A 14360-nucleotide genomic window follows, 5' to 3' on the forward strand; every position below is an offset into this window, starting at 1 on the left:
TGGGGGAAGGAGAGCGGAGGGTCTCTCTCTCTCTGTCAGAGCATCTGGAAAAGTACACCCTGAGGCCCTCGCCTCATCTCTCTTTGCAAATGCAAACGAACAGAAGGTATTACTGCTTTGGTCCTGTCAAAACAAAAGACGTGTCATCTTTCCTCCCGCTTTATTGACAGTGTCAGACCCATATCCAGTAACGGTTACCACAGAGAATGACTTGGGGAAACACGATCCCATAATGAGGCCCAAATAATTACCACCAGCCCCAAATTTGCCCGTGCCCTTTCTTTAAGTACGAATACCCCCCCCCCCCCCCCCCCCCCAAAAATCTCCAGGCGCGTCAGGCTGTCTCTTTCTGTTCTATAAAAGGGATTAGACAGAGAAGAAAGAACCTGAAGAGGGAAGAAGAAATGGTCTTAATGAAAAGGACACTGATGAGTGAGCTTACGGTTTGGCCTGGTAAAATGTCAGCTGAGGGAGTAACTGTTATAAATCATATTTCCACAGATCAGAGTGTTCATGTGGGGCACTTCACACTTTCCTGCTTTCCTTGTTTCTATTAGATAACAGGGAGCACAAAAGTTCAACCGGGATGAACTTTGCACACCAAGGACCTGGGCTGGGTACAGCCTTACCTGTGCACAAAGGCAGCACATTTTTTTTCATCAAACCTTGTTGAAAATCCTCTATGCCAGAGCTCCGCCCTATCCACATTTACATAATGCTAATCTAACCCCACATACAGCTGCTGTTTTTGGTTTGCGTGTGCAGATAAAGTGGACACATGAGTGGTGAGTGGTATGCTGTGGATGTAGATTTCTAAAAAACCTGGCAGTGTGGAGAATTCTAAATAATGTATACTTCCTGGGTAAGGTACATAGAATTCACACTTACCATATGTGCAGGACTGTGCAAGGCTCAAATGTACTCAAATACAGTGCATAGTGTGAAAGCACCCCTCATATTACCAATAGTCTAACAGGCTTTGGATAGAAAGCTATAAGAACACACCATAGATATCGTCAGTGCAATTCATTTTCATTTATGTAGCAAACACAAGAGCAGTCACCTCAAGGTGCTTTACATTTTAAGGTAAAGCCCCAATAATCAGATGCTCCTCTATGAGCAACTTGGCAACAGTGGGAAGGAAAAAAACTCCCTTTTAACAGGAAGAAACTTCAGACAGAACCATGCTCGGGGAGGGGCACCCATCTGCTGCAACCGGTTAGGGATGAGAGGACACTCAGTGCATCATGGGAAGCTCCCAGAAGCCACATAACTGTAGCATAACTAAGTTCGGGTTTACCTGATCCAGCCCTAAGTAAATCCAAGAGGAAAGCTTTAAGCCTAATGTTAAGTAGACAGAGTTGCCCTTCATTGCTTCTGACCAGGTAAAACCTAAGCACGCCCCCCCCCCAGTAAATCACAGATAAATGGGTTGCTGATGCACTGAGGCAACTCAACTCAACTGGCAAAGTGTATCAGACACACTGGGTCTGCCCTGCTACCAAAGCAGGTTAAAGAGGGAGTGTGGTCCACACCAAATAAAAAGGTTCTGTGGTCTAACTAACACAAACACACACAGTTTGTGTTAGCTAGCATATGCACGGACACACACAGTGTGTCATCGCACTGACACACGCACTGTTGGTTACACACCAACAACAACTCAGGTCACTCCATCAGCCTGAGGCCAAAGCTGCGCTTTACATTTCAAAGCTCTGAGTTAAACATAAACACAGCACTTCCCTGTCATAACAAATCAGAGGCTAGGCAACCCAGCAGTTTGTTAGTGTTGCAGCGATCCTTCTTCCCTGTAGACACAGCGGCCACATCTACACAGCCTCCAGCACATCCCCAGCCTTCAGGACAACTCTCAAGCTCTCTCAGGTTACCTACACCAGTCAGAGAGAAAACCCACACGCCTCCAAGTGTCAGTCACTCACATTTGGGAGATTAAGGTCAGCTATCTGGAAATCAATTAGTTGGGGGGAGTGAGGATGGGAGGCTCCACATGGCAGAAAGAGAGGAATCAGGCAAAAAGGAATGTGAGGCAAAGGATCCACACCATAAGTCCTGTCCAAATAAGGTTAACACTACCCAAAAGGCAACAACATGTGGTTTGTTACAGAAAGAAATCTTTATTGATTATTGATCATATTGGATAGTGTCAGTGAGTAATATATAGGCGAAAGATACACATAAAGGAGGCTCACAAAAAGAGAATATGGTGGAGACGTAACAGGATGGAAGTGAAGAAAAAGACATATTTTGCATAGCTATAGCTGAAATAAGTTTTATATTAGATGTATCACCTTAGTGTGTAATATTAGCAATATGCCTATGCCTGCTTCTTAGCATTAGAATCTGAACACTCAATGGAACTAAAAACATGCAAACTGTGCAAAAAGTGTTATTTCAGCCCTTATTAATAATTTATCTTTTGCCAGAGAAACGCTACTTGTTTCAGGAGTTTGCAAGTAAAAAGCATCCATGGTCTTAAAGTAATATCGAATTGACTGGAGGATGGCTGTGTAGAGAAAGTCTAGAAATCATCTTGTCACCTGACATCTGTACAGTATTACAAGAAAATCTCCACCAAGGCAGCTCACTCTCTGGGCAGTATTTACTTTTAAGGGAATAGTATTGTGTTTTCTATGTATTCATTTTATTTTCTTTATTCTTTTTAAACATACTTTAAGATTGTACTGCAGCAAAAACACCTGCAGAATGCAGGCTTTTGTTATTTGCCCTACTGAAACCCATTTTTATTCACTTCACTTATTTTTTTTATTTATGTGGCAATAGTAACACTGAATGTATAGCATTTATTTCTTTGTTTAGTGAAATTTGTTTAAAAAGCTAATTTAAGCATTTCACCTGAACTAGGCAAGAAGCTCTGGCTCATTGCAGGGCCTTAAGGAAAGATAAGGGTCTGACTGAAGATCAGTTAAAACAGGCTGACAGAGGATGCGGTTTCAAAATAGAACCGATGCATGAAGCTGAAGCCCTCCCGACAGACAGACAGTCAGGCGCACCATCGCAGAGTTTAACTATAGTTCTCTTTAACGAGAGACAGGTGCCCTTTTTACACACTTGCACATAAAATAAAATACAGTAGGCTGAGGGGGAGGTGGTTAACGCCTCTTTTATTTGGAACACAATCCCATGCTCACCCCCCCGCATACATGAATCCACCTACCAACATGTGTCTTTTGTAGCAATATGCTGTTCTTAAAGAGGGGTCAAACTTTATTATAGCAGGTGAGAGGGAGATATCTTTCTTCTCTCGTGTTGCTCTAGCTTTCAAGCCATTTAAAATGCAGCTCATGGACTGGAAAGGTAATGCCACCTTTCCAATGGTCAGCAATACCACTAGTTTCAAAAAGAAGTCTGTGGGAAAAGCCCTGCTCTCGCTCCTGTAACGACTTCAGTAAAGACTTTCCTGATGAGAAATTTACTAACTACTTACATTCAGAGTCCAGCCAGAACCTCATAGATTTGAAAAAGAAATTGCAAATATTTCAAAGCAGTTTCTGCAGCATGATGTTTTAACTGCAGAATGCAGAGAAGTTTGCTTTTATACTGGAATCTAACCAGAATATAACCAATTGGCAAACAGTTGAGTCGAGTCACCTAATGCAAAGAAACATGTCACAGATGAGTTGCCCTTATCAACACAGAATGACTCAGATTAATGGCAACATGTTGTCAGTCTGCCTGCTTTTATAAATTAGATGGAGGTTAGTTGTAAACATTTCCCAATCTGTCTGAGAGTGATTGCAGTCAGTCTGAGCCACAATTGTTCAGACACAGCTTACCTCCCGCTGTGTGACCACATGGCAAACAAAACTGGTCACACAGAGGTTGAGAGTGTTGTACAGTCAATCTCTAGGTGACCAGTTGGTTGCCACAACTACTTGCAATTGGTGTCAGACAGCTGAAAAAGTTCAATGCAATCATTGGGCGACGACTGTGTTTTCCAAGTTGCAAGGGGGTATCTATCCTGTTTTAACTCTAGTGCATGTGTGAACACCACAGCAATACATTAATATTAAAAAATCTATGATAAAGCACTAGTTTTTGCCAGCAACATAAAATGCAGATTACTGCTTTTAAAATGAATTTCTTACTGAGCACATATAATATATATACTGTCTGTGTGATGATGATTTTTATTTAGCTTGTGACTTGACAGCAGGCATGTTCAACCAACGCAAAGAGGAGGAATTAACTAGAACGGTTGCAGAGACATGTTTAAGCACCAGGTTTCGCTTTGTACCGTAAATCCTTTTCCGGAAATAGCCATCCCCATCCTCCCAGCTGCGGTGAACAAAATGAAAACCAAAAAATGACTTAACCCACTGACTCTACAGATAATTCTTTTAGCATGTGCTCCTGTGTATCTTCACTTGTTGCACACCACAGAGCCTCACGTAGCTGCTTGTTCAGCCTTAAATCTTGTTTTCCTGGAAAGAAGATATCTGCCATAAAACAAAAGCAAGGCAGGCAGATTACTCAACTAGAAAACAACTTCTTCGAGTGGTCTCCCCATGGTCTCCCGCAAATTTTTTAAATAGCTGGAGGTTCCAAACTAGATCAAAGCACTTTTTCGGATGGATATTTTTGCTGTGCAGCTGTTATTACCTAGTACACTGTCATGGAAGATCTCTAATTTGATCTAGTGGAAAGGAAAAAAGAAAAACAGTGACATATTTTTCTACAGACGTCAATGTCTGCCACCAACCCTTCAGCCCACCCCACAGGGGATCCCATAACCACCTGTGGCCAGTGTCGGAGAAATGCCGTCATAAAGGCTTTAAGAGTGGGTAAACACTAACCAGAGGGAGTTTTTGTGTTATTTTTACTCATCGCAAATGTTTATGTAAACATATTGCGCGGGCAACATGGCTTCATCCTTAGCAACCTTACCAGTAAATAGTCACAAAAACATCAGCACAGAAGCTCTCTGATGTGGCCTGCAGACTGGTTGCAACACACCTTGTAATTGGCAGCATAATTGTTTTCTTTTTTACTGCTATATTTCACTTTTGGCTGCAAGGCAGGCGTTGAAGCCACTTGATTTATGGTCAGGGAATGCGCTGAGAGCTTTTCAAGACAAACCAGTGCAGATGTTTCGGTCGAACATCGGGGAGGCTCGAGCTGCACCTCCACCTGAGTCCGTCGGGGGAGCGGGAACAAGTGAGGACAATCTCCTGCCCTCCTGCGGTTCGTGTCAGACCTTCATTATTTGTTTTCTTTTTTGTTGCCCCCCCCCTTTTCCCAAAAACTTGCCCCTGCTGCTGCTGCTTCTGGGTGCTTCCGCTACAGCTGGGTCCTGTCTTGTTTTAATGGTCAAATCAAGTGTACAGTTGTGTGTGGAGAAGTATACACGTTCTATACTGTATGTGTAGGGGCAAGGGGAGGAGGGGTGGGGTAAATCTGCATGGCACATGGCCAGGAGTGCTGAGCTCTCCGTGGAATGCCATGGAAAAATGAGACAGAGGAATGCAGACTCCACTGAGCAGTTTAAACAGGCTGGGCTGAGAGAATGCTGCCCCGCTGCTTTGAAGTTGCTCCATCTCCCTATCACACACACACACACATACACACACAAACACACAAATATATATCCAACACCTATTACTGTGTGATTAACCAGGAGAGCACAATGTTAACTAGCGAGTGGCAGGTTGCGCATTGCTTGGGGCCGAGGCACCAACAGGACCTCCAAACACAGCATGTACAGCATGCGTGCATTTAAGATGTCCAGGCCGGAACACACACTCTATTTATTACTCAAACACAGATGCACTCACTTCAGCACATGGGCGCACATACGCACCCACACACATGCCTGCGCGGCCACACACAGCACGTCCGCACAAACATATACAGAAGCACACACCTGCTCTGGCTCTGCAAGCAGGACACTTCAAGAGGGTTCCGGGACCGCTGACTGCAGTGAATTTTACGAACCATCTATTTCCTCCAACCCTCCCTCCCTGCACTCCCGCTTCAATATGGCCTTTCAACATCTTTGTTGAGCGTGTGGCAGTGATATCAGGCTAAGAATGTTTCCAGTGTAGACAGCAGACACGAAGGCACCGCAGCCTACATCTCAGCGTCTGAGCCAGCCAGCTGAGGAATCCACTCAAGTGGGCAGGTAAACACCGGTGCCCTTTGGAACGCCACTCACTCTTTCTCTCTCAGAGAGGCAGAGCCTATGCAAGTGCTCTACAAATTCACTCTGTACAAAGGAGTGTGATGGTATTCAAAACCTGAGGGTTCAATATATAAAAGTGTTTTTTATGGGATGATTTCCTGCATAAAATGGACAACAAATCATGATTCTTGTTCTTATGTCTGCAAAATGTAGTCTCTCTTGGACAATAGTTTTTGTCTTTAAAGTCAAGGCATGTATGCATGTATGTGTGGAATTTTGTTACAGGTGATTATTTTGAATAAGTTAGCTAGTTGATCTTTTATACAAGCTCAAGATCCTATTTGTATATTGAAATTTTAAAGTGATCCTATTACATTATTTGTTTTGTATTTTTAAATATCTACAGTGTAACAATGTCGGATTTTCATATTAAACATAATCAAAGTTGCAGAGTATGTGCGAGCAATCCCTGTGATCCAAAAGCTCACGTTTCAGATTTCTCTAAGCACTCTGCTTCACACAAATTTTCTACTCTTGGTTTAGTTTGAAGTAATTAGGGGATATCCCTAATGTAGCTGTGAGGATAAACAGAAGCCCAACAAACCTGCTTTTCAAATCGTAAGGACAGCCAATCAGAAGACAGCTGGCTTAAAGTTATGCAAAGGCAGTTAAAAAAACAGTGGATAAACTGAGGGGCTACACCAAGTGTAAATCATGTGAGACCACTCTGGCAGGAATGAATAAAACCAGTTGGAATTGTGGAAATAGGCAGACTTTAAATAAGCTAAAGGAAAAACAACAACAAAAATGTTTCACTATTATGGACTTAAACTACACATTCACAGTGAAAGCTTCCCAGTACACAAAGATTTCATTCAATTCAATTCAGTTTTATTTATGTAGCGCAAATCCAAACAACAGTCGCCTCAAGGGGTTTTATATTGTAAGGTAACAATAATACAATAATACAGAGAAAACCCCAACAATCAGACGGCCCCCTATGAGCAAGCACTTGGCGACAGTGGGAAGGAAAAATTCCCTTTTAATAGGAAGAAACCTCTGGCAGACTCAGGGAGGGCCAGATGAGGGTGAGGCGAGAGACACAAAACAAAAGACAGACACGGCTTATAATAACATGGATTACTAATGATTAAATGCAGAGCGGTATAAACACACAAAGAGTGATAGGAGGTGAGTGAAGAATGTGAATTATAGCTTTCGCTGAACTAGTTGGAGGTCAGTAGCCTCAATAGTGGTGATGAGGATGGAACAAATGTGCTTTTTAACTTTTTCCACCATGTCTTTTCCTACTAGTTTGAGCGACCTTCAGCTTTGGCCACTGTAGCAACTCCCTTATTCTTACCCCTTACTTTGTCCTAATGGCATTTTTTCCCCTTTGAAGTTGTCTAAAACACTTCTATGACTCCCTGTGCTGGCATCAGTAGTGTTTTGATTTAGTTCTTTTTGGCTTGGAACTGTACCTAGAAGTTACGCTTTTACTCCATTCTCTGTAATTTATGCTCCCCTCTGGCTTCTCATTTGCATTTGCCATAAAGCGGATCCAGGCTAAACAGGCTTGGCTAACCTGACTAATATGCCACATTTAACCACAATCTGACATCCTGCCAAATCCTTTCTTTAAAAACCCACTCTAAAAAAGCCTGTGCTCAATCAGAGGAACATCTCGTACCAAAGTGAACGTGTGCTTGGCTACACAGTCGCAAAGAACCTTGAATGAACCAATGCAAAATTCAAGATCTTTCAAGAGTCAGGCAAAATTCTGCAAATACATGACAAACAGTGCTTATCTACAGTGACAGAAGTCTTAAATAATGGGAGCAGACGCCCGAATCGTTGCCTAACATCTGCTTGTTCCAACAGCACCACGCACTCAACACATCCATATATACACTCATAAAAGTCTTCTGTAGTGTATATACACATAACTCACTAGTCCTACGTGGTAACAGTATGTGTACAGTACACACAGACACTAACAAAGTGCAGTTAAGTGGTGGCTGCTGCTCAGCCCCAAGTCCGATGAATGAACTTCTCTGGTGGCTTTGCACAAATGACATTTATGTAGACATCATTCCTCATTAAAATATATTTGGTGGATAATTACAGAAGTGCATGTCGAGTGTGTTGAGCCTCAGTCAAAAACGCTCTGTCCACCGCTGCAGCGAAATTAGCGTGCAGTACTTTAAAGGCTTTTTAGCGCTCCTTTGCTGTCTCCGAACTCTGTGGGATGGAAGGTAAGGAGAGAACGGCCTGTCATCACAGCTGCGCTGTCATATCATAGGAAAGCTTTTAAATTAGTACTTCTGCTGCATGGTGTGGCAGGTCTGCTGGTGTATTCTGGTACCTGCTTATCTTTTGAAGAAAGCTGATTTACTGCCTGTGATTTAGGGGCCAGCCGGTGCCACAACCGGGCACCGCTCCGCTACTTGCACAGAGTGAGAGAGACTTTGGTCAGGAGGGTAAGGTGCATAAAACCCCAGAGGCAGTTCATCTCCCTCTCCATGCCTTACACTCTCTGCCTCCTCCTGACCTGGAAGGTCTGCGGGCCCGCAGGCAAAACATTGCTGTACTTCTGCAGATCCCTGGCACCAACGGAGAAGTCCTTTTAATTCAATCACAGAAAAACAGAAACTGTATTTAAGCTTACGTTCTTACTATCACTGGCCAGGATTCCTTGTAAACAGAGATTTGGAATCCTCAGCGTCCTCTCTGTAGAGAGAATGTATGTCCCTAACTTTGCTGCTTTCTTAGCCTCTGGGAAATGAGTTAACCCATCTGGGGTCAGTTCCAGGAAGCTCCTTAAGTCATTTCCTGCTGGAATATTTATGGGGTCACTTTCTTCACCCTGAGTCTCACTTTTGGGCCCCAATGAGACATTCCCCTCTCTGTCCCTGCAATGTTTTTAGATATTATTTTTTACTGTAGCTAATGAATTACAAATAATCAGCAGATCATTTGCTAAAAAAAGTGGTATTTCAGTCAATTGGTATCAAAGCCAAAGCTTGAGAAGGAGTTCAGATTTTTCAGAAGTATAAAAAATTGTTAAGTTAGACATCATTAATCTTTGTTTCAGTGTGTATTATTTTGCTGTGCCAACAACCCGGTTCAATATAAAGGACATGAGCCCAGAAAAGCAATTTCTGGTGTCACGTGTAACTGGAACCAGTATCTATTTTCAAGTCAAAAAGTCATGAATGGCATACCTCTGAGACACAAAGGAATTCAAGTTTCCACTGTGGCATTCTGCGGTTAGCACCTACAGGCATCTCCGGGGGTCTGCGACACAAACTGACGGATGCAAGGCCCATTTACTGAGACGGATCAACTCATCTTTCTAATACAGAGCTAGCTGCCCCCGGCAACCTGATCTGATATCTTTCCAGAGTCACTCAGCAGGCCCACATCAGACCTTTACACTTCCTCTGTGGGGTCTCCTTCCCCTGGCCCTGAAGGTGTGAGGTCTCTGTGAGTCTCTGTGATGGTTTGTGTGCAAAGACACAAAAAAGAGTGACCTCATGTGACATGAATGCAGACTTGTCTGTACTGGACTCAACTGGAGGGTCCACAGTACTACTGTCTTCTTAATGTTTTAAATTGAGTGTTTTGTGGTCGGAGCCAAACTGCTGGCTTACAGTGACAGTCTACAGTCGGCTCTACAGTTCTTGATGCAGGTTCATCAAGAAATAAAAAAAACTAAAGGGATGCTGCAGATCCTTTGGTACGTACAATTTTGCACTTTGTAGTTGTAGTGTATTTAAAACTAGAAGTAAAACGGAGATGTACAAGACACAGGCAAGGTCTGGATTCACGGATGCTTCCACTGTAAGACATCCTCTGTGGTCCATGCCATGTGGTCCAAAGGCTTAGTTTGGTTTTAGTCATGGTTTAGAGTTAATGTCACTTCACACACACACAATATTACCAAATTACCAGAGCTGTCATATGTTTTATTTTTGTCTTACAGGAAATACAAACAAGTTTTTATCTCACACAGACATCCTAGTCTCTGGAGAAACAGAGATGCAAAGATGCCACCTGAAACTTTGGACATCTCTTATTTAATTTAATTTCAGGTAGTTTTCTAAGGGGTGGGGATTAGATCAGGGATCAGCTCTGATCCCCTTCTTGTTTGCAGAGGTCATGGACATTTTAAGAGATCAGGCAGGAGTCAAGATCATGATCTGTAGTGATAGTAGGTAGCAGGTGGAGAGAGCCTGTAGAGGTGAAGGTATGCACTGGAAAGGAGAGGAATGAAAGTCAGCAGAAGCTAGACAGAATGCATGTGAATTAATGAGATGGAGAAAAGTCAGATGCAAGGAGTAGAGGTGATTCCTATATAGCACTTTTCTACTCGAGTTAGACAACTCGTCTCACTCAAGAACGTTTTTTTTTCTGCATCTAAGTGCTTTCTATCTAACATTCACATGCTAGTGAATGCATCAGGAGCACCTTGGGGTACACTATCTTCCTCAACGATAATTTAGCTTTTTTACTGGAGCAGCTAGAAACCAGCAACACTTCAAGGAGTAAATGTTCTTCTCTACTTCATGAGCCACAGCCACCCCTCAAACAATTTGAAATACCTGGGGTCAAGCAAAGTAACGGGCAAGTGCACAAGACAGGTGAAGAACAGAGTGCAGGCAGGGTGGAGTTAGTGGAGACAAGTGTCAGGGGTGATTTGTGACAGACACAAAGCAGAAAGAGTGAAAGGAAGGGTTTACAAGACCTGCTACGATGTGTGGTTTGCAGGCAGTGGCACTTTCAACAAGACAGGAGGCCGAGCTACAGATGGTGAGATTTTCATTGGGAGTGATCAGAACGTAGAGGATTAGAAATGAGTACATCAGACATATATCTCAGGTAATGCGGTTAAGAGACAAAGTTAGACAGGCAAGGCTGGGATGGTTCGGACATGTGCAGAGGAAGGACAGAGGAAATACTGGATGGATGCTGCAAGGTAGAAGGAAAAGAGGAAGACCACAGAGGAGGTTCAAGGATGTAGTGAAGGAAGACATGCAGAGTAGGGGTGGGTTTTTATAATTGATTTATCGATTAAAATCGATTCTGGCTTGGATAACGTAAAATCGATTCATTAAAATCCTGAAATTTATAAATTTATTTTGCCCGAAATGCCAGAATCTCTGGTGAAATCTCACAAAATTTCGGGGCTGAAAGCCGACAGCTCGCTGATTCTGATCTGTCGCCGGGTCCGCGCTTTGTGTTCACGCCCTTTTTGCACTGATTCTAAAGCTGTTAGTTTTATCTCTCTCCAAACAATATTGACCGAACCAGCAGCAAAAGAAGATCCAAACAACGCTTCACATAAACATCGTCATGAATTCACTCTGACTTTTACTGTTTTGCTTCCACCACGATGCACAGCTCTCTCTCTCTCTCCTTCAAGAACAGTTTCCCGTCTAAAAATCTGTTTTCTGCATTATTCGCTTGCTTGTTACGCACAAGTCTACCGTTGTTTACAGTGCTGTCGGCCGCTGTTTTTTCTTTCCTTTTACATTCTTCCGAAAAAAAACCTTTTTTCTGCTGTTCAATACTGAACCAATTTGAACTTTTTAAAATTATGCAAAATGCAAAACGCTTAGCCGTGTCTCTAATAAAACCGCTGTAACGTCAGAGGTAATGTTCATATGTTGATTAATGGTTTTCTTTCGTTTTTGATGTACTGCAGAATATTTTTTATAAAATCCCAGGCCAGGAAAATCACCTTCATGTTTTTCTGTGTTTTATCTTCAGCTACTTTGACACAAAGGCATCTGCTGTGACGCTCACACCTTTGATAAAGTCTTGCGTGTGTCAGCTTCCTTTTTATTGATACAACAATATGTAAATGTACTGATGTGAATTATAATATAATAATTATATTATAATATAATATAAAGTTCCCAGATTCAAATCGAACTGAATCGAATCGAATTAAATTGAATCGTGGATTGAATCGATTCGGGACCTTGTGAATCGGAATTGAATCGATTCTAGAAATCAGTGACGATACCCAGCCCTAATGCAGAGGGTTCGTGTGACAAAAGAGGATGCTAGGACCCCTAAAGCGAGCAGGTAAAGAAGATGATTGTAAGACATAATATCTCTTCATTTTTTTCTGTCTTTTTGAAAAGTCTTGTTTTTCTTTTATTTCAGCTAACTAAAATGAATTTTCATGTAGTTACTACAGGCTTAGATAAATCCTGTCTGCGCGGATTATCGTTTATACACACTAATTCTGCTAATACAGCATCTATTAAAATGCTGAAAGTGTCAGCTTTGTATTTGCTGCTGTCGTTAATTTATCTTTACTGACTCCACCATTGACTTTTCTTTCATGCTAACTCTTTCAAACTTGGATGCCTGCTAGAGTTATTGTCACATGTCATCTTTATGGTTGAATTCCTATTAGAATGGAAACCTTGCCTGACGCGTAATGCACTGCACATTCTCCAGTTCTAAAGTAGGGATTTGCATGTACTACTGCTAAAAGCTCACCTGTGATCAGACAGACATTTAAACTCTCCACAGACGATTGAAATGAGAAGCAAACAAATACAATGACTGCTGGAATGCACTGCTCTAGTGAGCGGCTGGCAGGCAACAACAACAACAATGTGGGAATCGGTTTTTGTTTTTTTTCCTGGAGCCGTGGGAGGGTCAGGAGCTCGGTTTGTGGCATTTATTGCTATGTGAGGGGAGGGACACGGTATAAAGTGAAACCAGAATTTCCTGATCCATTTTTATGTCAGTGCCTTTGTAGACAAGCCAACATCTCCACAGTTGAATGAGCACACACCTGCACCCGGCGGAAAGGAGATGGACGAGAGAGAAACAAAAAGCAATGGAACTTAAGTGTAAACCACAGCAAATAACCGCATACAATTAAACTCCTGGGATGAAAATGATAAAGGCTGGTGGGGAAAGCACAGTATTTTCCTTGGAATGGGCCCTTCTAAACTCTGCTGCCGTGTGGGTGGGCTGTAAATAAGAGGCGGCTTTTTACAGGAATCGGTGCTGTGTGGCAAGAACCAGCTGCCACTCCGCCAAACTACATCAACGATACAGCTCTCTCCTGGCAAACCACATCACAGCCAAACCAACAGCGACCCTGACCTTTCAGACCACTCACTGCCTCCTGCCTGTCACATCCCTTCCATTCCCGCTCACACCTGCTTATCATTGCAGGATAATGACAAAATAACAGAGCGGTGCATTAGCATTAAATGGTTTCATTAAACAGCTCAAAATAACCTCTTGTGGGTGTTATACTGATGTCAAACAGCTGTCTTTGCCCATAGGGGTAACAATAAAGGCGAGGAAAACACTTTTTTTTTTTTTCAAATCTTTAATCATTGCAATATGTTTTTAATTGTGCGGTTTGCAATAATATTGAGCTCAAACTATAAAATAAAATGGTCTATCTAAGAAGGGCAGCAGCAGGAAACTGCTAGTGCACAGCACAAAGCATGCTGGGTTTGCAGCACGGAAAGGCTGTAAAGCATCATATTAGAGAAGCTACAGAAAGACACAGTTTGGAGAAGTGTAACCCACAACCCCCTGGTGGACCCTAAAGGTAGTAGAAGGTGACAGTGTCATGTTGTTTACTGTATATAAATAAAATATTTAATTTTTAGTTTTATAGTCCAGTGTGTAACTGCCATTCAATATTTTGGAATTTTAACCGTTTAGACTTTAACATTAACAGTTGTCTTAAGGTGCTTTATATTGTAAAGTAAAGACCCTACTATAATACAGAGAAAGTCCCAAAATTAAGACAACCCCATTTGAGCAAGCACTTGGCAACAGTGGAAAGGAAAAATTTCTTTTCAACAGGAAGAAACCTCCAGCAGAAGCAGGCTTAGGGAGGGGTAGCAATCTGCTGTGACTGGTTGGGGAGTGAGGGGTCAAGTGCATACTGCAGGGCTAGTGTGAAATAGGCAATTAACTATAACTGCTCAATATGCAAATACATCAAGAATAATAATAATAATAATAATAATAATAATAATAATAATAATAATGATAATAATAATAATTAATAATAATAATACATTTTATTTAAGAAAGTGCCTATAAAAACACTCAAGGACACTGTACACAAGGCTATTGTGAACAGGTGAGTTTTGAGTCTGGACTTAAAAAGAGGGAGGGAAGTGATGTTTCTTATCTCAAGAGGAAG

General features: G+C 42.1%; 1 protein-coding gene across 3 annotated transcripts in view; it reads right to left on the bottom strand.

The window, feature by feature from the left end:
- Positions 1-14360, bottom strand: part of LOC100699515 (E3 ubiquitin-protein ligase RNF43) — a 109518-nt gene that overhangs the window by 42066 nt on the left and 53092 nt on the right. The window lies entirely within an intron of this gene.

The sequence above is a fragment of the Oreochromis niloticus genome, linkage group LG10 (assembly GCF_001858045.2).
Source record: "Oreochromis niloticus isolate F11D_XX linkage group LG10, O_niloticus_UMD_NMBU, whole genome shotgun sequence".
Taxonomy (NCBI): domain Eukaryota; kingdom Metazoa; phylum Chordata; class Actinopteri; order Cichliformes; family Cichlidae; genus Oreochromis; species Oreochromis niloticus.